Genomic DNA, 25,544 nt, shown 5'->3' with positions numbered 1-25,544 from the left:
GTAATCTGTGACTCGAGGCGATTCTAGTGAGTAGTTCAGCGAAAAATTCACGGCGAGGATTTATACCTGGCTCGGGGCGAGCCTGGGGGTATTTCTGGGAATTTAGATAATATATTGGAGTCTATTTCGATATTGAGGAATATAATTGGTGATTAGGTAGGTGTCAGGAATTAAGCAGTAAATATTAAAGGCATTCGAGGAATTACCGGGAATTGGGTGTAATGACTAAAATGCCCTTAGGAGGCTTAAAAGTTTAGCTTTAAATGGGAGGGCAGTTTGGTCTTTTGGTGTTTAAAATTAGAGATAAGGGCTATGGTGCTTTATGCCTTAGTGGATTGTGTAGAAAGTGTTGGAAGTCTGAAGAAAGAGAAGAAAGAAAAGAAGAAGGAAAGGAAAAAAAAAAGGAAAACAAGAGTCTATCTTTCTCTCTTTCGGTTGGAGGTCTCTTCCCCATTCCTTGAAGGAATTTGAAGCTGCAAGTCAGAGAGAGTTTGGGTAGGAGCTTGAGGCTAGGATCCCTGGTTTGGTTTGAAGAGTTAGCAAGGGTTGTTCATCATTTGAGGTAAGGTCTTGAGGTTGATATTTAGTTCTTGGTTTGGTATTGAATTGGTTTTTCTAAGTAGAGTTTCTGTGGGAATTCTAGGGAATTAAACCTAAGGGTTTGAGGAGGTAAAGGCTAAGAAAGTGTGGAAGATAACCTAGGTTGAGGTCATCCATCAAAGGTAAGAAACTCTGGTTTTAAGTTCTGTGATTTTAGTTGATTTCTGTTGAGTTTCGAGCTCTAGGTTCAGCCATGGTAAATTTTGTGTTTTGGGGTGCATGTGATTGAATTATTGGTGGTTAGGTTGTTTGGGATGAGTTGAGGATGTTGGGAGGCTTGTTTTGAAGTTTGGTTGAGGTTTGGTTGAGTTTTACAAAGGTTTGGCTCGAGGAAATTCAAAGGAGGAAAATCTATGCTGGGCTGTGCTAAGACTAGCCCTAGTTATTGGGCGCTACAACGCTAGGCCCTGAAGCTCCAGAGCTTTTTGGCTCTGCTTGTAGCGCTATAGCGCTCTCCTTAGGACGTTGTAGCGCTACCCTGCTCCCAGAAAGGGGTTTTTGGGTTATTTCTTAGGGTTTTTGCCCGGGGGCTCGGGGTTTGATTCCACCACCCCGTTTGGTGGAATTAGGGCTTCCCGAGGGCTCAGGATTGGTCCCGAGGCTAGGTTTTGGAATTGAAGTTTGGAGTTGGTTCTAACTTGTATCCGTGACTAGGTGAACGCTAGGGCTCAGGCAGGATCGTGCTTAAGAATTGAATTGAACAAAGCTAGCGGAATCTAAAGGTAAGAAAACTGCACCTGGTTATGTGTTTGTGATGGGACTAAGAGCTCCCTATATCTGTATGATGTCATAGATGGTATTATGCCATGGGACATGTCTTATAATACTTGCGCATAGGGCGCGGCTCGGCCACTGGTAGGTGAGGACAACTTTATATTCACTGAGCTCGGTTTAAGCGGGCCGGAGTCAGTGGGATAAATAGAGGGTGCGGCCTAAGGGCATTAACCCTGGTTATCATATGTGAACTGATTATTGATATAAGATGATGTACCTGCTATGCTGAACACTTGATTAACGTGAATATTTGGAATGTTGAGTATATGTTTATACTGCATGAATTATCTGGTTGTTTGCTTGATGATTATGCTCTGTTATTGTGTTTTCTTACTGGGCCTTGGCTCACGGGTGCTACATGGTGCAGGTAAAGGCAAGGGCAAGTTGGACCTGTCCTGAGATGGAGAGCTTTGGGGCTGAATATACATAGTCAGCTAATCGGCCGCCACAGCCGATGATTGGAACAGGACGAGAAAAGCTTAATTGTTTGTTTTGCCTTAGAGTGGCTAATAACTGTATTTTAATCCTAAAATTTTGTAAAATGTCTTTTAAATTTATTACTTATGGGATCCCATGTAAAGCAAATGTTTGTTTATAAGAAATGAAACTCTTGAGACCAAAATCTTGTAACCCTAGTTCAACTGTAGTTTCAGTAACACATTTCTAACTAAATGACTTGATTAGCAAGTCTTGCACCTTTATAAACACACAGTGTAACAGTCTTGGCTATCCAAGGCATTACAATAAGATCGGTTTTCGATCACTCGTACAGACATGATTCTTGTCCATTTATTATGAGAAATAAAAGGAACTGTGCGTAGCCAGTTATTCTTGCCAATTATTGTATTTATTACATGTATTTGCTCATTACGTGTGTTCTTTTGCTATAATGTCATTAATTGTTTATAAATACGTGAGCCGAAATGTTTGAACAGGACTTGGTCATGGAAAATGACTGAGAACCTTAAGCTCCTTAATCACGATGGGAGGCATATAAGATACTAAGCAAGCAAAGCATATCAACAAGCATATGTAAACACACGAGAAAAATAAGGGAAAGCATACTACGACACTTAGGACGATGCCAACTATGGCTCATGGTCAGGATACCCTGCGAACAGAAAAAAAAGTGAAACTGTTAGAGGCTATTAGAGAAAATATTTCTCGACTGAAACTAAAGAAAAAAAACACACTTACACTAAGGACTTCAAAAAGCACGCGGCTCATGACCTAGCTGTTCTTCAGCGAAGGAAGATGGGAAAAGGCTTTCTAGCTGCGATGATGCCTAGACAATCTTTGTAGCTTCTCGTGGGTGGCATTAAAGGCGCTGTTCAGCAAATCAGTGGCCAGGGATCTCCCTGCCTGCTCAGAGGAAGGGCCACTGCAAGGAGGAGGAAGAGGAGTTGTAGTTCAGGAAGGAGTTGGAGCCGGAGGATCTTCAGATCGAGCCTTTTTCTTGGAAGGCTCACCAATGCACTCACCCGAATTCCTTCTGCTCGGTCTCTTCTTGCTCGATGGGGCTTCGACCGAGGCATACATGTCGAATGCATCTTTAGACGGCATGACTAAAAAATAAAAATAAAAACGATAAGACCAAATAGTTTGGGGTAATAATGAAATAATGCAAATAGAAATTCTAAGTAGTATACCCGAGCTATTCTTACTGGTCTATATATTATCTATAGAACTACAAGTACACTCACTATCTGCTTCGAAGAAGTCCGAATTAAAATTACTGGTTATAAATTTAAAGTTGCCATCCCTATCGAATAAGTGACAGGGTATAGGCAAGTTATCTAAGAGTGAGAGGTCTATACCATTCTTGTCAGAGGATTCAGATATAGGGCCAATGTACTCTGGTAGTTTTTATTTTCCCCTCCCATGGTGGGCAGGGGTAGCAGCAGCCCGAGGGTTGCTAGGTGGATCTCAGATGGTCACTCCCGTGGGTCATCGCCTCTGGGGTTGTGACACATCTTGCTGTTGCTCGGGGATTTCCTCTCCAGTAGAAATCCTGCGGTGGATTCCCTCACTTCTTGATGAGGTTCCAGAAGGCTGACCAGCCTTAGATTGCTTTCAGTAACTATCTCCTTGACGCTCTTCTCTATGTTTGTCATGCTGGCTAAGGCTATGGCCTTTATCTCCATTTCTGGAGTGGGGTCTGGTCGATGCCATGGACCTAGGCACAACACCAATTCGCTAAGGACAATGAAAGGAAAAATCGACAAAAATAAACGACCAAAAAGTCCAACCAGAGATTGAAAAATTTACCTCCTCGAGTGAAAGCCAAGTTGTCAGCGACCAAGTTTGTCATAAGGAAGTTCTCCTAGAAGTATTTTCCTACGTTGTATTTGCAGGTAACATCACTCAGGAATATGCGAGCAGATTCCTGGTGGCAGATGTGGAAAAACCCCGTGTTGTTTTGGTTGGGGTTTGAATTAAGATCGAACAGATAGTCAATCTCGTGTGGTGTAGGCACAGGCCATTTTTTTATGGTTGTAAAGGATATAGAGTGATGATAGTACTCTATATCCATTGGGTGTTCTTTTAAATGGGGCGACCTCGAAATAATTGGCCACCCCTTGGAAAAATTCGTGCAAGGGCAAGATTTCCCCTGCCTCGATATGAAACCTCGACCAGAAACTGAAGGCACCTCCAGACACGTTTGCCCTTTTGTTGGGTGTGGGTTTGTGTAAAGTAATTCCAGGAAGCCCATACTTCTTGGAATACTTAGCCACCATCCTGGTTGATATGACACTAGGAGGGGCAACGTACCAGTCTGTTTCTGCTCGAGGGCCATTGCGAGGATGAGCTTTTGGCTGAATGTTTGGTGGTGAGAAATTTAGAGGTTGAGGGTCATTTTATGGACCCTTAGTATTGGTTGCTGGTTGGTTAGATGAAGAATTGGTGGTTTTCTTTTTCTTATGAGCTGTGTATTTGAAACGACCCATGTATGCCTAACTGATTGAAGGACTGGTCGTGGGATTTTGATGTGAAAGTGAAGGATCAGGGAAGGGAAAGGAAGGCTATTCTTGATCCTCAAATAACAACGCGAGAAGATCGTCGTCTATTGGACTCTCACCTCCCCCAAGGATCGTGCATGAATATCTAAGAAGTGAAAAGGGGAAGTGAGAATCTACGATCAATAGATAGATGAAAGAGAATAACAAGGATAGCGTTGCTCGTGTATAAAAGTTAAGCTTTTATACGATCAGCAGCATCCTGATATAAACACTACAAGCATGCGAGCAGTTTGAAAAAATAGATCAAAAAGTGAATGTTAAATGTTATTTTCAAGAAAACTTTTTGACTCCGAAAACAGGCGGGAAAAACCCAATTTTTCCGAAAACAGTAAAATCGAATTTTCACTTTGATTTCAGGCTCTAAATTAGTACTCCTATGTCCCACATTAATTTCTAAACCTCACCTAGTATTTTATACTACCTAAAATCCCTATTATAGCATGTTTCTATATATATTTGTATAAACCTGATTACCCAAATAGTTTTTTCTCAAGAACAATGGAGGCATAATAAGAAAACTCACGAAATTTATTCTAGATTGCATAAAAGAGAAGGTGGTACGAAACTTACTTGGATTACAGTTTGCAAAGGAATCATGAACGTTATTTCTCAGAGCTAATCGAATGCGTCTCAGATCATAGAGGGTTTCTGGGTTTTTTCTTGAATTTTTTTTTTCTGAGTTCTTGAAGAGAGAGAAAGCTTCGATAAAAAGTGAAAATTGGAAAGGTGATATATTTATACTGATTGTGGTGCTGCTGAAAGGTAATGATGGGAGTGGGATTTCTATGTATTGGGAATTGCAATAACCGTCGAATATTTTTGGGAAACTGTAAAAGTCATGATTGCTTACTTTTTCGTAAATGTGCTGATAGATGTGACAGGTCAGAAGAATAGCTAGTCGAGTAAGTTTATTAGATGTTGGTAGCAGTAAAATAAAATTTGGGGGGAAAATGTTTACCCAAAAAAGATTCACCTGATGACACGGAAAAATTAGTACACATATGAGATGCGCGTGACTGTTTAAGTGGTTACGTGCTGGTAGACCATCGACTAGAGGAGAATTCGTATGGCAGAGGACATGTTTCATAGACGACCAAAGCAGTTATATTAAATAGTTTCTAAAGATATTTGATCTTGCATTTATGTAAGTGTAATTCCCATTATTATTCAGATATGTTTGTATTAAATGTAATCAAGGCCCATCGACCCATAAGTCGATCCTTGAGCCTATAAATAAGACTCAAAGGGATCATGAGAGGGAGGTTTTTTTTGGGGGGGAGAGACTCAGAGAGAGAAACCTGTTGTTTTTAGACAATACCTTGCATCTATTATTGAGCTTGTGAAACTCGGTAAACCATTGTTTACTGATCGCAGGTTCTCATTACATTAATAGGGACAATAAGTGGATGTAGGTTATTACCATCACTTGGGGCCGAACCACTATAAATCCTTGTGTTATTTATCTTCCTGACTTGAATTCATCTAATTTCTATCGTTTTATTTGACTCTGTGTCGTTGACCAAATCAAGGGTAAAAAAAACTAAACAAAACATAAAATAAATATAAACCTAACAAAAATTTAAACAAACTAAGATATATACAATGAGCAAAGCAATAAAAATGAAATACTTTTCCCAAAACTTAATCTAAACATAGTCCCCAATGTATAAATATAAGAAAAGAAAAAGAAAACTTCCCTGTAATCCAATGCATTGCTCTATTGTAATGACTCTCGTAGCTATCCTCCTTAGTGTTTTATATGTCAATATACATCAATAAGTGGTTGACACCCATAATAAGCATCATACAAGACAAATTGAATGTTGTCATTGTGAATGCCCTCAAGCTTGGATAGATTTTGAATTGATGAGCTACAATGTTCAACTTGACTTTCTTTTGAAAAATAAGCATGATGGATTGAGGATTGAGTACTTGTTGCATGAAGTGTGATGGCGGACACTACTTTTCTCAAACAATTTATCCACATCTTGGGTAGAGATAGCATTCAACATTACTATTTTCTTTCTTTTTTCTTCGTTACTTTGAATTGAAGAAGGCTCCATTTGATCGTCAAATTCTTCCATTGGTATCTCCATCTCCTTACCACTCCCCAAATTGACCTCCTCACTTTGTTCTTTACCACTTGGATTTTCCAAATTCCTCAAGGATGAAGCTTGGCTTTGAATTAAGGCATCAGTTTTAGCCATATACTCCATCTTCAATACCTCCAATGAACTTGATTGAGTCGCTTAGTGAGATTTCTCTTCTATAATTACTTCTTGAAAATTATCCAAATTTTCCTCATTTGGTTCTTGAGTGCAAGCGTTAAAAGTTGGCTCCATATTGTTATAGTTGCTCTCCCACCCTTGTTGGTCATTGAACAATTCCAATACCACAATTCATTGCATTTCGCCATGTCTTCCATCATCCAATAGGCTTCATCCACGGATACTTGGTAGAAATTGGTGGCACCATCTCCTCTTTCTACCTATTATCTTGACATTCAACCCATTGAGGAAGACCTCCAATTGACACTCTTTGGACAAACCATGGTATGAGAACCTCATTAGCAAAGCTTTGTATCTCCACCATGCCTTGTATAAAGGCTCCAAGTCGTGTTGAACAAAATTCATGAGGACTTGCATATGACACATCTCAAGTTCCATGCAAGACAAACAACAAACATAGAAAAAAAACATAAAAGGAAAAAGGATAAAAAATGAAAATAAAATATAAAAACCAAATTATAATCAAGAATTGATTATATTTGATATTGATTAAATAGTCCCCGGAAACGGTGCCAAAAACTTGATAGCAATTTTATATGTGCAGGAATCAACAAGGTTACCCCTCGAGTCGACCAGCTTGCCAATTTACCCAGTGGAGCTTATAGCGCCTAATGGCGCTTTCATATCACGACTGGTGCAACCTTGCTATTTTAGAGGGGTGGCCGGGTATTTCAACATCGCCCCTTCTAGATAACTCCAATGGATATCTAATGCTTTCAACATTACATATCCTGTACCATCATCGCAAATGGGAGCCTCCAACTCCCCATGCAGTCCACTACCTCGGGCAAGAAGGGTACTAGATTTTTCTATTTCTGCCACAAGGACACTACCAGGGTGTTCCTTACCAACCCCACATTTATAAGCAATGCAGGTCATTACCATATAGAGTACTTTTTGACGACCGACCTGGTCACAAAAAATCTATCTTTCCAACGAGAAGGTAATTAGCCCTTCATCTTTCCTTGTTGTTCTTTTTTCTTTCTTAGATTTGTACTTAGTTTTTTCTTCAATTTATTTTTAGGCTCATGGGAATAGCCTTTTTCTACACAGGCCATGCTCGATTGAACAGATATTCTGGCCAGTCTCACTAGCAAGGAGAATAGCTATCAGCTACTGGTGAACATTGCAAACCTCAGGTTGGTCGGCTTGTTCCAGCCTCACTAGACCACCAAGGACACTACCACTGAGAGTGACTCTGGTGGAAAAACAACGAGTAGGACGTTGGTGAAAAGATGGGGCAAAACAAGCATCCCCAGTCAACCCCCACTTTTATGAGAAGAAGAATAAAGGGAATAAACATTTGAGTGCAAGGGGATGCTCTTCGTGCCAAAGCCCCAACAACCCCCGAAGATAATGGGAAAGGAAAATAAGTGTTGGTCGAGGATCCCCTAGATCTTTCCTCCTCTTCTACTGACGATGACAATGATGAACTTCCAATTAATCACTTAGAATATAGTATTAATTCACCAGTAGCTAAGTGTAGACGTAAATTTTTCAACTCACCCTCTTCCTTTTTTGATCTGCTTGAAAGGGAACTAGAGATAGATAATTTTAATGCTTCTGAGGAGATTCTCTTCTGGTCGAATAGTTCCTCTTTTTTAAGCTGCTTCTCAGAAAATAGTGTAGACTTTGGTACCAAACTCACCTTCTAACTTTTTTTCTCGATCTTCTCATGCTTTATCGCACTTTTTCCTTATTTATTTTTCTAACATGTTTGTTATTTTTGTTTGCAGCCATATTAGATTTCAATGCATTTAACCTTTATGCATCAGCCTCCCCCCTGCCTTAACTAATAAGCCTTCATCTAGAAGGAAGGTCAATGGGGTCGAGTCGAGCACGGGGCAAGCTTCAGACAAATAGTCCAAGCAAAACGATCCTCCAACTCCAGTAGCTCCCCCTACCAACAAAACACCACCGAGTAGCTCTCATACTCATTCAAAAGTTAACCCCAACACCTCCTTAGTAATACTTCAAAGTCTCAAAACTTCTACCGAGGATATTTGCACCCGAGCAACCAAGTTGTCTCAACATCATTTAAGTGCTGAGGCATTTGTTGCTCTCAAGGAATCTTCCGTGGACACAACCTTTGGTCAGGCCATCTTGGAAGTGTTATCGATAAGCATTTTTTATCATTTGAATATTCGACCAATAGTATCATTTCTGCTAATTTCTAACTTTTTTTTTGTAGTGTGTGATGAATTTAACTCACACTCATCTTAAAAACGACAAAGGCCTCCTTAGAGCGATCTCGAGGAATCGCCAAATAAAATAAAAAAGATGTCTAACAGATAGAGAAGGAGTTGCTCGATAAAAACAATGAGATCAAGAAAAATAAGCAAAGCCATTCAAGCTCTCCAAGACAAGGAGAATAAGCAAGCTCGCCTCATTGATGATTGCGAACTAAAGCTTAAACAACACAGAGAACAGATAAAGGGAATCAAGGAGGAGATTGCTCAAAAGAAGGAGAAGTACTCCTCAGAGATGACCAGGTTCCAAAATGCCATCTTCAATTGCTTCTTTATGTTTTGGAAGAACCATAAGGAGGAAAATTTTGAGTACCTGCCTACTGAACTCCGGAAGGAGATTACTAAGTGCATTGCTCGTGAAGTTGTCGAGTCTGCTATCCCAGAAACCCCTGAGTTGGAGATCTCCTTTAACCCAGATGGTGACTAGGAACATGAGAAGGTTGAGGAGGATGTTATTGATCGTCAGTAATGTTGTTTCTTTTTACCTTTTTCCCTTTTTTAACACGCAAGCAATCATGTTTGTTGTGTAAAGACAATGACTGTTTGATCAACTTTTAATCTTGGATACTTGTAATATTTTTTGTGCATACTGATACACTATGCTGCACGTTTAATTTTAACTAGACACAACTTTTAACTAGTACATAAAATTTCTAACTTCCTTGCTCGATTTAGCAAACACAGTATTTAATTTCCCTGTTCTACTTAACGAACAAAGCACAGTACTTTATAAGCTTCAAAAAAATTTCTAAGCACTACTCACTCGTGATTTTTACTCTTTTCCTAATGTGTGAATATGTATACTCTATATGCCCCCAAGTGATCGAGGAGGTTAAAGTCCTTGGTCACTTGTCGAATAACCAGACATGTTCGAACTAATCTTGTTGTTCACAAAAAATACAACAAACAATATACTTAGAAAAATCATACATGTTACGCAATACTTTTTAAAATAACAATAATTTTGGCAAAATATAAATGTGTCGAGCAAACTCCCTTGTAAGTAACTCATAGTAAAATAGACAAAATCGTGTTAATCAAATTGAAAATTTGTACGTGCAACCAATGTTTTTGAAAGAAAACATATGGAAATGGATTTTATTAAATAATTGGTTGTGTAAAAATGGGCATAAATGTGCCTTACGACCAGATAATATATAGTCTGAGAAATAATTGGTCATTACAATAATGGGCAAAAACGTGCCTTTACAACCAATAAAAAAATAACAAAATCTAGGAACACACTGGTCGTACAAAATGAGAAAAAACGTGGCTTACAAACAATTTTATATTGAAATTGTAAACACTAAATTACTGATAATACTTGAAATTATGTTCTTCATTCCAGTATTTTCCAAGTAGTTCATCGTTTAATCGAGCAAGTTTTTATGAGTCAGGTTGTAAAACATCTACGACCTTGTACAGTCCTTCCCAGATAGACCCCGAAACTCCTGATGCAGGATCCCGAGTGTTTTGGTACAATTTTCGCAAGACCAAATATCCTATGGAAAACTTTCTATCCTTGACCCGAGAGTTAAAATATGGAACAACTTTTTGCTGGTAAGCAGCTACTCGCAACTGTGATTGTTCTCGTTGTTCATCAATTAATTTTCAACTAGGAATTGGTGATTATGATCTGGTCATATGTACTTCTTCTATTTGATGGGAGGGTTAGCTCGACTGGTATCATTGCTTCATACCCATATGCCAAGAAAAATGGTGCATGACCAATTGATATACGAGCAGTAGTGCGGTATGACCATAGTACTTTTGGCAAGATGGCTGACAAATTGCCCTTTAATTGCTCGAGACGCTTCTTCATGGTATCTTTTAAAGTCTTGTTAAGGGCTTTGACTTGTCCATTTGATTGAGGATGAGCAACTGCATAGAAACTCTTTGTGATGCCATGTCTTTCACATGAGTCTATAAATAGATCACTATCAAATTACGTACCACTATTTGAAACAATCTTTTTTGGCAGTCCATACCGACATATGATATTTTTCACAACAAAGTCAAGTACTTTTTTTGAAGTGATAATTGCTAGTGGCTCTACTTTAATCCATTTGGTAAAGTAATCCATTGCAATGACTGCAAACTTGACTCCTCCTTTTCTTGTAGGTAATTGCCCGATAAGATCTATTCCCCATGCAACAAAAGGCCACAGACTTTGCATTTGTTTGAGCTTAGGAGCTGCTTGAGGTATCTTGAAGAACCTTTGAAACTTGTCACATTTCTTCACGTCCTCCAGTGCATCCTCATTCATTTTTGGCCAAAAATATCCTTGTCTCAATATCTTCTTTGCTAGGAATTTCCCTCTGCATGGTTGCCACAAAATTCTTCATGTACTTCTACCATCAGCAATTCAACTTCTATTTTGGTAACACACCGAAGTAGAGGCATTGAGTACCCCCATCTGTATATCACACCATCAATGATTACATATCTAATAGCTTGCCGCAATACTTTTCGTATGGGATTAAAAATATGTTCTCAGTTTCCTTAATGCAATAAGTAAGCAATATGCAATCTTTTTGATCAAATGATATCTCGTTTCTACTCCTACCAGCCTTTTGCTAATGTAGTACACCGGATGCTGAGTTCTACCTTCTTCTCTTATAAGTGTTGTGCTAACAACATGTTCGGTGACTGCTAGATAAATGAGAATAGTTTCGCCATCAACTAGTTTTGAAAAAACAGGTGATCGTGCAAGATGCTCCTTAAGATCCTGGAAGGCTTTCTCACACTCCTCTGTCCACTCTAACTTGTTGCTCCACTTTAGCAGGTTGAAGAATGGAATGCATCTGTCCATTGATTTCGATACAAATCTGCTAAGGCATGTTATTCATCTAGTGAGGCTTTGTACATCCTTAATCTTAGTTGGTGACTTCATGTTAATCAATGCTTTGATTTTCTCTGGGTTTGCTTCTATTCCATGTGAATTGATGATGAAACCCATAAATTTTCCCAAGCCTACTCTAAACGAGCACTTTACAAGGTTGAGCTTCATATTGTAATGCTTTAAAATGTTAAAGCATTATGCTAAATCTTGAGTGTTCCCCCCAACCTTCTTAGATATTTAACCAGCATATCATCAACATAGACTTTCATGTTATTGCCTATCTGATTCTTAAACATCATATTGACTAATCCTTGTACGTCACGCCAAAATTTTTAAGTCCAAATGGCATTACTTTGTAACAATACAGGCCTGTGTCAGTTCTAAAGCTGCTATGCTCCTCATTGGGAGAGTGCATGGTGATTTGATTATACTCAGAGTAGGCATCCATAAAAGTAAGAATTTCATGTCCGACAGTGGCATCAACAAGATGGTCGATCCTAGGCAAAGGGAAACAGTCTTTCAGTCAGGCCTTGTTTAGATCTGTGAAATCAGCACAAGTTCTCCATTTTCCATTGGTCTTTGGCACTAGAACTGGGGTTGCAACCCATTTGAGGTAAAAGGCATCTCGTATAAACCCGTTTTCTTTTAACCTTTCAACTTCTTCCTTTAGGGCCTTGGACCTTTCTTTGTCGAGCAACCTCTTTTTTGTTGGACAGACTTGAAATTATCTTTATCAATATTCAGAGCACAGATAATTATGGTAGGGCTAATGCCTACCATATCCTTGTGCGACCAAGCAAACACATCATTGGCTTCCTATGCTAATTTTTTTCCAATCCTTAGTGTCTTGGTCAGTTCTTCTTTATCGAGTGGGACTTCCTCGAGATCTTTAATTGGTCCTACTCTAGTATCATAATCCCCAAAGCGAGGATCAAAGTCTATTTCCTCACTTTGGGCATTGCCTTATTTGGAGGTTTCCTCCTAGTTTAGGGTAGCCTACTCGTGTTCCTGAGTTACTAACTTCCATTGTTGATGCTAGCCTGTTTACTGCGGGACCAACAAAAATCATGTTGGTTGTGATTGGGACTTTTTTTGCAGTAGTGATGGAAGAATTGTAACATTCTCTAGCTTCTCTTGGATTTCCTTTAGCACACCCTATTCCAACATTAGTTGGGAACTTCATTGCGAGATGTAAAATGGATGTGATTGCTCTTAAATCAATGAGGATAGGCCTACCAAGCAATGTGTTGAGCATAGATGGAAGATAAACCAGAAAAAGGTAGCCATTACAGTGCTGTTTGTTGGTGCAGTTCCAACAGTGACTGTCAGCTTAATTATTCCCACTGGAGCCATTCCTTCTCCAGTGAAACCATACAAAGTATGTGTGCATGGTTCGAGGTCTCAAACAGAAAGCTTCATTCTTTCAAGTATTGATTTGAAAATTATATTTACTGAAGAGCCATGATCAACCATTGTCCGAGCAACAATCATATTAACAATTTGTGCTTCAATAACCATTAGATCATTGGGCAGGAATTTAATGTGACTGGCGTCTTCCTCAATAATTGCAATAGTATTACATTCATATTGAGGCATTTTGGGAGTACGCTCCTCGACGGCCAACACATCTTCACCAGGCTCATGACGTAATGTTCGAGCATATCGTTCTAGGGCCTTTCTACTATCACTAGCTAAGTACGGTCCTCTATAGATCATGTCTAGTCACCTTGCTACTGGGGCATGTAACAATAATTTGGCAAGTGCATCATTAGTTCCTACAATAGCTGGTTGTTGGTCGAGTGGTCAACGAACATATCTTCTCATTGCTTGGTTATTTTGACAAATTAAAAACTCATTCCCCTTGAGTTGATTACACTCATTAGTGTCATGTCAATAATCATTATGGAATCTTCAAAATTTATTGGTGTCTTTTTTACTTATATCTTTTCGGATATGAGTTGGTTTCCTATAAGGAACCTCAACCTATGTGGCTTGAAAAACATTTTCTCGTGACTCGAATAGTGTAGAGTAAGTGGTGAAACGGGGCCATATCCTCGTGGCTTATCATTGGCCTTTGCTCGTTTGTTATCATTATTATTGCAACTGTTGGAATTATTGTTCCACTTCCCACTGTTCTGGTTATTCTTGTAACGTCCTACGTTTTTGGGTACCTTTAAATGACTCGGGTCGGGATTTTTCCCCTGGGTTAAGAATATTATTTTAAATAATATTATATTTTGCTTGGAAGTATTCCATGAGTTATTGCTAGCCAAAATATGAATTTTGTGATTTTAAAAGTCAAGATAAGACTTTCGGTCTTAGATCGACACAAAAACCCTGATCGGGTAAAAATCTCGGAAAATAAAATGAAAAATTATGGCAAATATATTTTGGGTATAAAATACATTCATAAAAGTTAAAGTTTAGTCAAAAATAATAAACCTAAAAGAAAATGGAAATTTTAGGGCATTTTGTGTTAAATGCCTAATTTTACCGAAATGAGGAATTTTATTCCATGAATAGACCTTAGGTTAAATTTTATTATGTGATTAATTAAATTAAATGTAAGAGACATTTAATTTAATTATTTAGTGTTAAGTTTTGTGTTTAAAACTTAAAAAGAGTGAAAAAGGTATAGAAAGTCAATTTGGACTTTTCTTCTTAGGAAATAATTATTAACCTTTATAAAAAAATAATGAAATGATCACATATATAACAATGGGTGGCCGGCCATGTGATGTTTTGGAATTCCATTTATTAACTAATTGAGTTTAAATCCCATTTATTTAAAAGTTTGGGATAATTTAAATTGGGCAAGTGGGAGTAAAGCACTTGAGTGTTTTTAGGAATTTTAGAGTGTGATAAACTCTTCCAACCGTCCCCAACCGACCACACCACTCTCTCTCATTCACTCATCTGATTTTTGAAGACCCTCTCAAAGTGTTCTCTCCATTTTCAACCCCAAGAACACCAAGGAAACTTGGAAGCTAAGTCTTGGTCTAGGAAGGGTTTTCCCTAAGGTAAAGTAATCTAGACTTTTGTAAAGTTTTAAGCATAGAGTTTCAAATAGCTAATTAACTATGTTGTTGGGGAAAGTTTATTAGGGTTTTTGAAAGGTTTTTAAAGAGCCAAAGCTAATACGAAGGTCCAAACCTTAAGTAAGAACACCAAAAAGGTAAAAGTTTACTTTGATGATTTTTTGTTGTAGGGTTTTTAGTTTTAAGAATTATTTTGTATATTTAATGCTTAAAGTTTCTTGTTGATGATGTAATAAGGTTATGGTAGTTGTTTTATAATTTTTATGATGCTTGTGTATTGATTTTCGAAAATAGGAACCAAAACCCCCCAAGGGTTTTGTAGGAAACCCTAAAACAAAACATGTTTTGAGCTGTGACTTCCAAGGGGTCAAGCAGCCACTGTATATTTCTTTTTGTAAAATTAAATTGTAATATGATGTTTTTGATATTGAGTGCATAAAATTGAGCTTTTGAAACACTAAAAAATGTTTAGAAATGAGTAAGTTATGCTATTTCAAAGTTTAGGTAAAAAACTGTTTTTTCGTATTCTTATTTTCGGAACCAAGTTTGGACAGCCACTGTATAGGTAAAATGAACCCAGTTTTTTCTAAAATTTTGTGGACATGTTGTTGGAATAACTAGTATTCCACTGTAAAATTTGGTAAGAAAATATTGAATGGTTTGAAAGTTATTAACTGTCAAAATTTGGAAAAAATAAGGACTTGAAAATAAGGTCATTTTCACCTCATTGTTGGAAAATGATTTCACAAATAAAAAATGCTCATTTTGACCTAAGATTTTACAAAGACCTAAATGGAATACCAAAAATGGAATTGGGAAATTTTGGTAACAATTGGGTAAGTAAATTTCAAGTTATGAACTAAGGAAGTATGTAGTTAAAAATGTGAAAAATAGGCTTTTCACACTTAGTGTAAAAATGAGATTTTGGAACTTAAGGTAAAAAGTAAAATTTTGCTTATTTCAAGATATAAATTGGTAAGTCTTGAAAACATATTTTTACTAAAATTACCACTTTGAGTTTAGTGTGAATTATTTTTATTAAAGAATTTTTATTCCTTTTTAAAGTAAAAGATTTAATTTATTAATAGTTAATAAATTGAAAGAGGGTGTAAAACCCTATATTTTGAGAAAATAATTAAATGAATTATTTTTATTGTAAGTAAAATTGATTAATTGATTTTGGAAAATTAACTAGTCAAGATGTGAAGTTTTTAACGGTTTTCCTAATTAAGACAAATTAGGCAATTTTCTTAAAACAGATTTTAGAGATTAAAACCTTAAGAAAAATAAAAGGGAAAAAATTGAGAGTTTATTTTCTTTAAAAATAATTAAGGAATTTATTAGTATTTTATGGATATAATACCGGCTAAAATCTTACATATTTTAACCGACTTGTCGAAAGTGCGGGTTAATAGCGATACCTTGAAAGAATAAGATTTTTAGCGGATTGTGGGAAAATACCATTGTGATACCTGAGCCTAGGTATCAAGATCTTAGGATAGGTCTCCCCGAGACTTAGAGTGTAGTGTCAAATATTTTTGTATGAATTTCCTTAATGGGTTTAAAACCAAATAAGGATCATAAATCCTTACAAATGATTTTGAAAATGACCAAACTGCCCAAAATAATAATAATGAATTATGTGCCATAATTAATCCGAGTATACTGTATGGATAACTACAGTATTGGTTAAGCGTAACTGGACTGAACGTTGGAGGGTGAAAACCTGCTGAGCGCTAAGGACTCCAAGTAAGTCAACTTATATTGTATGGCTGCAACATGAAACGATTATTATCTTGTATGTTAGTATAGGGATACATGCACATATATAGACTGTGATAGAAAGTTGCTTAGAGACGTTAGTCTAGTGAGTGCTGATTTAGAAAATATGAATGGTAGATATCCTTCATATCCTAGACGGTTGATCCCCATCACACTGCTTGATTTTATTATGTCCGGCTCATTTCCGCGACGAGTAGCCAAGAGGTGAGGATTAACTGGTTAAACCTATGGGCGCCAAAATAAATGGGACCTAGGGGCCCTCATGCTTACTTAATCATTGAACGGTTAGAACCTGAGTAAGTGCTCTGATAAGTTATTCCCGGATAGCAGCCGTGAATATTGGCCATTCAGTGAGAGTGCCTAGAGATGCTAGGGGTTGCCAAGATTGAGTGAGGCTGAACACCCTATGGGCAACTGCTCACCAGCACCACTGATTAACATAGAAGTCTCCGTAAAACCGTGTAAATTTGATTACACTCTTGGATAAGTAGCGATGCCCTAGGTAACACTATAGTTACCCTTGATGAGGATATTTATTGGCTAGATCTTAGTGTGGGGACTCAGTTCTCTTTTATAGATTAGCAATTATGTTGCAGGGTGCGTTACGCCTGAATTGTTGGAAATTGTCGAGCGTTGGTCTCGAATTATATTGTGATATAATGTATCTGCTTGCTCTGGGATTTTCTAAGTGCAGGGATATATTTGTTGATAAGATATAGTTGTGATATAATATATCTTCTTGCTCTGGGATTTTCTGAGTGCAGGGATATAATTATTGATAAGATATAGTTGTGATATAATATATCTGCTTGTTCTGGGATTTTTCTGAGTGCAGGATTTTATCTATTTTATAGGAAATAATTTATCATTGGTTATCAGGCATGACCATAAGTTTTCCAGGACACTTTGCGTTCTTGAAATTGATTGTGTAGGGTCCGGATGGATCCGTAACCCTAGTTCTCTACATGCTTTTATTTGAAAGTTGATCTTACTAAGCGTTTTCGCTTACCTAGTTGTTTCATGTTGTAGGTAAGAGCAAGGGCAAGGCAGAGTAGTGAGCGCTGAAGTCTTCCTTGCAAATGTACATGTGGACCGACCTTTTGGGAAGCCATTTTATTTTTGGAAATGTTGTGTAATTTTCCTAAACTAGGCTCACTCCACTCTTTATAAAATATGTTTGTAACTAAATGTTAAGTATGGCCATACGAATTTTTAATTTTTTTTTATTAAGGTTTTTGAGACATTTTGTTAAATGAAAACATTTATATTTCCGCATTATCGAGTCTTGAAAATCCGGGTCGTTACAATTCTTATTCCCATTACCATTATTTTTCTGATTCTAGTTAGAATTTTCACCTACATTTTTAACTGGTGCAACACTAGCTCCTGCTTGGTAAGCCTGGTTGGCTTTCCGAATAGCTTCTACTAATTTAATAAACTTGTCTGCTCAGTCGAGGAACTCTCTGGTCGAGTAGACAATTTTTCTTCTCAGATCGGACCATAGTGGTCCATTTACTTTTATTTCGGCCATAATGGCCATAAGCTTACCATCATCGCTAACTGTTTTAGAACGAGGAGCTTCTTGCATAAATTGCTGCACATAGTCTTTAAGAGACACGTTGGGTCCTTATTTAATATGAACAAGGTCATGAGCTCAGCAAGCACCGAGCAACAAAGAATTGTGAGTAGAAAAGTCTCACAAATGCATCCCAGGAATTAATGGTCCCAGGCTCTAACTTAAAGAACCATTTTTGAGCAGTGTCAGCTAAGGTAGCAGAAAAAATCCTGCATCGGACATTATCACGAATTCCTTGGAGATCTATTTGTATCTCAAAGTTGTTTACATGAGGTACTAATATTCTTTTCCTGTGTACATCTTTGACGTTGGAATCTTGATCTTGGGAGGAAATGTCAATGCATTAATACGACCAGAAAAAAGAGATCCTTTCCTTATCTCTAAATCAATATCTGTAGGCTTCGGGGCTGTTAACTTCCAAACCATCTGAGTCAAGGCATATAACTGTGCCTAAGTAGCTGGAGCAACGATTGCAATTGTTGTAGCTTCATTCTCTACTGCTAGAGGGATTACAGGTGCAATGCGTCATACATGATTCGACCCATTACCTTCCTGAAGTTGGTCGAGGACATTGCGTAGGTCGCATACTCTGTTTCTAAGTTTATGAAAGACTCTGTTTCCTCTTGGCTGCCCCCAAACATTTTGGCTATCTGCTTGATGGGCACCATGAGATGGTCTAGCAGGACAGTTAGGTTGTTCGTGCTGCCTTGGTAGGACAAATGGTCCTTCAGGCTGCGCATTTTCTCGAGCAAAAATGTTCTGAGACCCAAGTGGCCTTGGTGGAACAAATTGTCCTCTTAGATGTTCATCATTGCGAAAATCTTCATAATATTGATTGTTTTGGGTTTGGTAGTACCTACCATCATCATCATCATCATCATCTTGGTAGGGTGTTTGATAACTACTACTTACTTCCTGGTCGTTTCTACACCGATATCTCCTTAGCCGATGACCTTGATTATGCCCAGTTGACTGATTACGTCAAGGCTGCTAGCTGACTCGCTGGTATTTCATTATTTGGTTGTCGGAATCGCTGACCAGGCCCTAGATTTTGTTGATTAGGAGGTGATCCCCCTCTAGAGACTGATTGTCTCGGTTGCCTATCAGCGGGCCTTCCTTATCCAGAAACTTTCCTACCATAACATTGGCGTTGGTCACGGTTAGGCAAAACTTGTTCATCTTGGTGGAGTTGGTGATAAACTCTTAGTCGAGTTTCTCTATTTGAGTGATTCCTGTGCGTTTTCCCAGGTGGAACTACTTGGTCTTGAGATCGTGTCTGCTGATTAGGCTCACGAGCTCAAGTAGTCTGGTTTTCATTAGCATTCACTCGACCAAGTATTTCAGGTGGTGCATTCTCTGGGCGATTCACATTGAACTGAGTGTGCTATAAGACAGCTTCCAACAACCTTACTGCTTTAGTATTACAACGATCAACTTCTTCTTGACGAGCTTCAAGGGCTCACTGCTACTGATCCATCCAAGACTGAAAGTCTTGTCTCTACTTGTTCAGGGCTTCAGATACAACCTCTTTGGCTGCTACCTAATTTTCATGCACGACAACAAATTGTTACTGCATTTGTCCCATGACTTCTTTCATCTGTTCGATGTCAGGGTTGATATCTTCCCCCATGTCCATGTGGGGCTCGCCGTGACCCAGTGCTCCTCGTGCTAGGATGCAGAGGAGGGAGTCGACTGCTGAAGGGGCTGTCATGTGGTCCAATAGTTTGGTTTCCCCCTCGGGGTTCCTTGTTCTGGCTTCTTGTGGTAATAGACATTGTTTATTTGAATTATGAAAGAATTACTTTCTTGAGTTCATCTTTCAATGAATGCACCCAAATGTTGACCAGTGTTTTGGTCAATGACACTGAGTCAATTTGAACGACAGTTAATAATATAAAAGAGTTGAATTCAAGTAAATGACACAAAAGAATTTATAGTGGTTTGACCCGAAGATATGTTAATGACCTACGTCCATTTGCTCATTTATTAATCAAGAAAATATCAAACTCAAGATTGGAAGAACAAGATTCAACTGAGTTTCCTAAGCCTGAGAGATAATACAATTCGATAGAGTTTTTGTATGTAAAGTGCACATGAGAAATAATGACTGTGGGAGATCTTTGTTTATAGAGTCCTTTAGTGGGCTATGAGCCTTACAAACATGAAATGAGTGCCACACACATAATGTGGATTTGTTACAACTAAATATATAATAAAAGAATATAAAAAATACCATTGAATAACAATTACATAAATATCGCCTAAGATTCAGGTCATTCTAGTCAAGTGAGCTGCCCTTCGAACATGTCTTCTCTTGAGCAGCTTATATGTTCTAGGTATACTCAATCAAGTCCATGTTGTCGACCAGCAATCTTTGAGCAATGATCTTAAATCTTTTATCTGATTCCGAGGTTGGTAGCTTATTCTCTTTTGGTCAAGTATAATCGACCAGCATAGTCAAATTTTATACTTATTGCTACCACATGTCATTTTCATATGCCACATCATCTTGTATAATTTTGGGTTAAACAATATGAACACAATAATGAAATAGAAATAGGAAAAATATAACAAAAAGAAGAAAAATCTCACCTATTCGAGATACACACAATAGTTAGCCACCATTGCTATGATAAAGAGTGAGAAATCGAAGATGATTGGGAAACCACTAAAGTCGTGAGACCCATGATAGAGAGAGGAAGACGAAGTTATTGCTTGCACCAGAGAATATGATATATATATATAGAGAGAGAGAATGAGAATGAGATGAGTTGAGTGAAAAGAGGGAAAAATGGTGTGGGGTGGTTAGCGATGTCAAGACTCGATGAAAGAACAAGATTGACAGAGACGGGACGAAGATATTTGAGAGAAAAGATGGAGAGAGGTGCGATTGAGAGAGAGGAAGAAATGAAAAGGCGTGAGACAAAGAGAGAAAATGGAGAGGGTGTGAGGAACTAGGGAGAGGAGGTCGCTGTGGGAGAAAAGAGTGGGTAGAGTGGGGTTAGAAATTAAGGTTCTTTTTCTTCTTATTAAACTAATTATTCAGGTTCAAAACCCAAAATAACCAAATTTTATAAATGTAAAACCTGAATCTGATTCAAATGTAATTTGGTCAAGTTAGATTTAATATGAGAAAAGTATATTTTTCAAATATTTGTCTGTAGCAGGTTCGGATTGGCCGAGTTTGGCAGGCTTTTAGGTTTTGGGGCTTTATGTTCACCTTTACCTCTAGTGGCTACTGTTGACTCAAATTCTTCATCACTTTTATTTTGATGATAAACAATATTTGATTATCGATGTCACTGACTATTCTTGATTTTGTAGCAAAGTATTTATCTTATATATTTAGCAAAAACATAATAAAAAAGATGGAATCAAAGCTTTAAGACGAACAAATAAATTCCAAGAAGACATCAACAATCCAAAGACTTCAAGACTAGTATACTAAAGGTTTATTTATCATTTCTAGTCTTGTAAATTGATTTGCATGCATCACACTTGAATTTATCATTTATTGGCTCACAAACTTTTTTTCGAGTTACATTCAAAATTGATTTTTAAAAATATAAATAAATTATTTTTGATTGAAATTAATGATAAAATTCTCCATACATTTAGAGTATAAATATACATTGAGCAAATGCAAAAATTGAATTTGAAAAAGAGCTCTAAAATGAATGTTATCAACGAAACGATAACAATGACATTTTCGTAATTAAAAATTGGGCGAGTAGTTATTGGAAATAAGTTAACCAGTTTTGCCCATAATCAAAAGCCCGAATTTAAGGAATGGACTTTTAATTACTCTAAATAATTACATTTCGATCTTGGCTATATAAATACATATTTCGAAGCTCAATATAGAGTTTCTATCAATTATACATCATAGTATTAAGCTAGCTAAAGTGTTATAAGTTCTTACCTTCTGTAAATCTTTTCAAAATACTTTTCACACACTTGAGCCAAACTTATTCATTCATTTGTGTTTTTTGTGCATCTCTCTATAGGTTTTTACATTGTATTTTATCATCTTTAAAGAGAGTGTAATTCTAGTACTTAAACTTCTATCTATCTTTGACCCGGTGAGATTGACAGCACATCAAAAATTCGCACTTGGTGAGGTTGGCATTGGTTTATCAACAACCCAGTAAGAGTGAGATTGGAATTTAAACAATCTTGTAAGAGTGAGATTGACACTAAAACAATCTGACTGAGGTGAGATTTGCACCACATCAACTATCCGCAAGAGAGGTGAGGTTGGCACCAATTTCAAAAATAACCTGACATTTGTTGAGATTGACACTTCAACAATCCGAGCAAGGTTGATAGTCCCCGAAGAGAAACTATTGTAAGAGGTTTGGATAACACCTTAGTGAAAACTACCCTGCATGTTAAAGGATTGGTCAAGTCCTTAACATGATCCATTATTAGAACTCAAGGCTTAGCACTTTGAAGACCAAGGACTTAGGTGGCGAGATTATCAATCGAACCTTGTGAAAGAGAGTTTGCATCCATCTATCCCTAAACTCATTGACACTGTGTTTATCTTGCTATTACTTTTTTGTCTATCTATTTATTGCATAAACTCTCATTAGTTGCTAGAAATTGATAGTTGAGTTTTTAAGTTTCCAAAAAAGTGTCAGTTCCCAAATTTACCTCTATTTTGGGAACCATTCTTGAGCTAATATCTGCTTCATCTATTGTTGGTGACTTGCCCTCTTATTAGATCTATTTTCCTTATTTCTCCTAACAAAAAACCTACATTTACAAAATAAATAATTATATTTAAACTGATATGATAAAATTTCTATAAATATATATTTTTAGCATTCTTAAAAAAATATCTAGGTCAACAATATAATAGAATTAATAAATATCTTTGAATCAACATAAAGATTTATAAATATATTTAAACTAACATGAATATAAATACATACACAACCCCATAAACATACTAATTAAACACAACAAATATAATTAGTAATAATAATAAATATGTAATAAAATATACTTAAATTTAAATTATGAAAAAATTCTTAAATAAATTTTGTATGTGAAATGAAATAGAATATAAATACATTTGATTCATTATTAACAAATTCAATTAATAATACAAAATATATTGTAGTATTTGTAATCCACAACAAGATTGTTAAACAGTTAGGTCGTTAGTTAGTTAGAGATCAACTAATCTTCTATTTTTCGGTTTTAAGTAAACTCTTGTAACTGGTCTGCTGATCTCCTTATAAATTTGCGTAACAACCAGCTTTAGATAGAAGTGTGTGAGAAAAAGGAGAGTTATCTGATTGTATCACAGAGTGAGATATAGTGTGTTTACAAGAGCAAGAAAAGGAGTTGTATGTGAGAGACTTTGTTCTTGAGATTAGAACAAATGTGTAGAAGACAACATCATTGAGGTGGCTTGGAGGTGTACTCATGTACATTGGTGTCTGTAACTTTCTGAATAACTAAGGGAACTCCTAGATTGGGAAGAACTGGATTAGGTCACCATATGGGTGACTGAACCAGGATAATCTGTGTGTTTCTTCTGCTCTTTTCTTTGATTAAATTTATGTTATTTGACTGTTCATAAATTTTTCTGGTTTTGCATATACATTGTTGTTTTGTATGTGTTTGAGAATTTGTTTCTGTTAAGTGGTGTTTTACTTCTGAGTTACAACAGTGGTATCAAAGCCATGGTTACATTAAGCAAGCAAGAACATAGTTGAATCAAAACAAGAATCAAGAATGGCATCATCTTCAGCAAGATTTGATTTAGAAAAATTCAACGGGTCCGGAGATTTCATCTTGTGGAAGGAAAAGATGATGGCAATCCTGATTTACCAGAAACTAGACTCGGCTCTAGAAGAAAAGCCAGAGAAGAAACCAAAAGAAGAAGGAAAGGTTGAAGACATTACTATCATCAAACAAGCTAGATCAACAATCATAATGAATCTCTCAGATAATGTTCTGAGGCAGGTCATTAGTGAGAAGACAGCTCTAGGAATTTGGAACAAGCTGATACAACTTTACATGGAAAAGACAACAGCAACCAAGATCTTCTTGAAAGGGAAGTATTATGGATTCAAAATGAATGCATCTAATTCATTAGATCAAAATCTTGATGAGTTGAATAAAATTATCTTGGAACTTACTAACATGGGTGAAAACATTCAGGAAGAGGACCAGGCAGTGATTCTTCTCAACGAACTACCAGATCAGTTCAAGGAGCTACGAACAGTCATTATGTACAGCAAGGACACGCTTACACTTGATGATGTTATGGGAGCACTTCGGTCAAGGGATGCTGAACTCACATGGAAAAAGGCAGCAAGGCAAGAGATAAACAAAGATGAGGCATTGATGGCTCGAGGAAGGTTCACAAGAAGAAGTCACTCAAGAGGGCCACACAGAATTTCTTCAAGATCTAAGTCAAGAAAGAGAGAAACAAGAAAGTGCCATCATTGTAGCATAGTAGGTCATCTGATCAAATTCAGCTGGGAACTCAAAAAGAAAAAGAAAAAGGAAGAAGATGAAAAGAATGAAGATTTCTCTGCATTAGCAGATAAAGACTACAACTCTGATGGAGATGTATTCACTGTTACTTCAACACAGTTAGAATCAACAAAGACAAATGGAGAGGCACATACTAGCACGATCAAGAAAGATCAAAATGAATGGATTTTGGACAGTGGGTGTACATTCCACATGAGTCCAAGAAGATTAGTTCACTGATTATACAAATATAAATGGTGGCAGTGTGGTAATGGGAAATGAATACAAGTGTAAAGTAATTGGAATAGGTTCTATTACAATAAAGAGTTTTAATGGATCTATCATAAAACTAACTAAAGTTTGGCATATACCAGATTTAAAACGAAACCTCATCTCAGTAGGGACCTTGGACGATGATGGCTATGGTCACAAGATCAATAATGGAAATATGAGAATCTCAAAGGGAGCTTTGTTAGTGATGAAAGGGACCAAGAGAAATGGCTTATATATACTTGATGGGAAACAGTGGCACCAGAACTTGCAGCTACTTTTGACAAGTGCAACTCAGATACAAAGATTTGGCATGCACGCATGGGACACATAAGTGAGCAAGGATTGGTAGAGTTATCTAAACAAGGATTATTAAGAAACCAAACGCATGCTAACCTACCTTTCTATAAAATTTGTGTGCAGGGCAAACAACACAGAATAAAGTTTACAAACAGCCAATACAGAGCAAAACATGTGCTGGAATATATACATGCAGATTTGTGGGGTGCCAGCCGAATCAAAACACAAGGAGGTAATCAATATTTTCTCTCTATTGTAGATGATTTCAGCATAAAAGTTTGGGTTTTTCTTTTAAAACATAAACATGAAT

This window comes from Humulus lupulus, chromosome 1 (genome assembly GCF_963169125.1).
Source record: "Humulus lupulus chromosome 1, drHumLupu1.1, whole genome shotgun sequence".
NCBI classification, from domain to species: Eukaryota; Viridiplantae; Streptophyta; class Magnoliopsida; order Rosales; family Cannabaceae; genus Humulus; species Humulus lupulus.
This window is presented reverse-complemented; position numbering follows the sequence as displayed.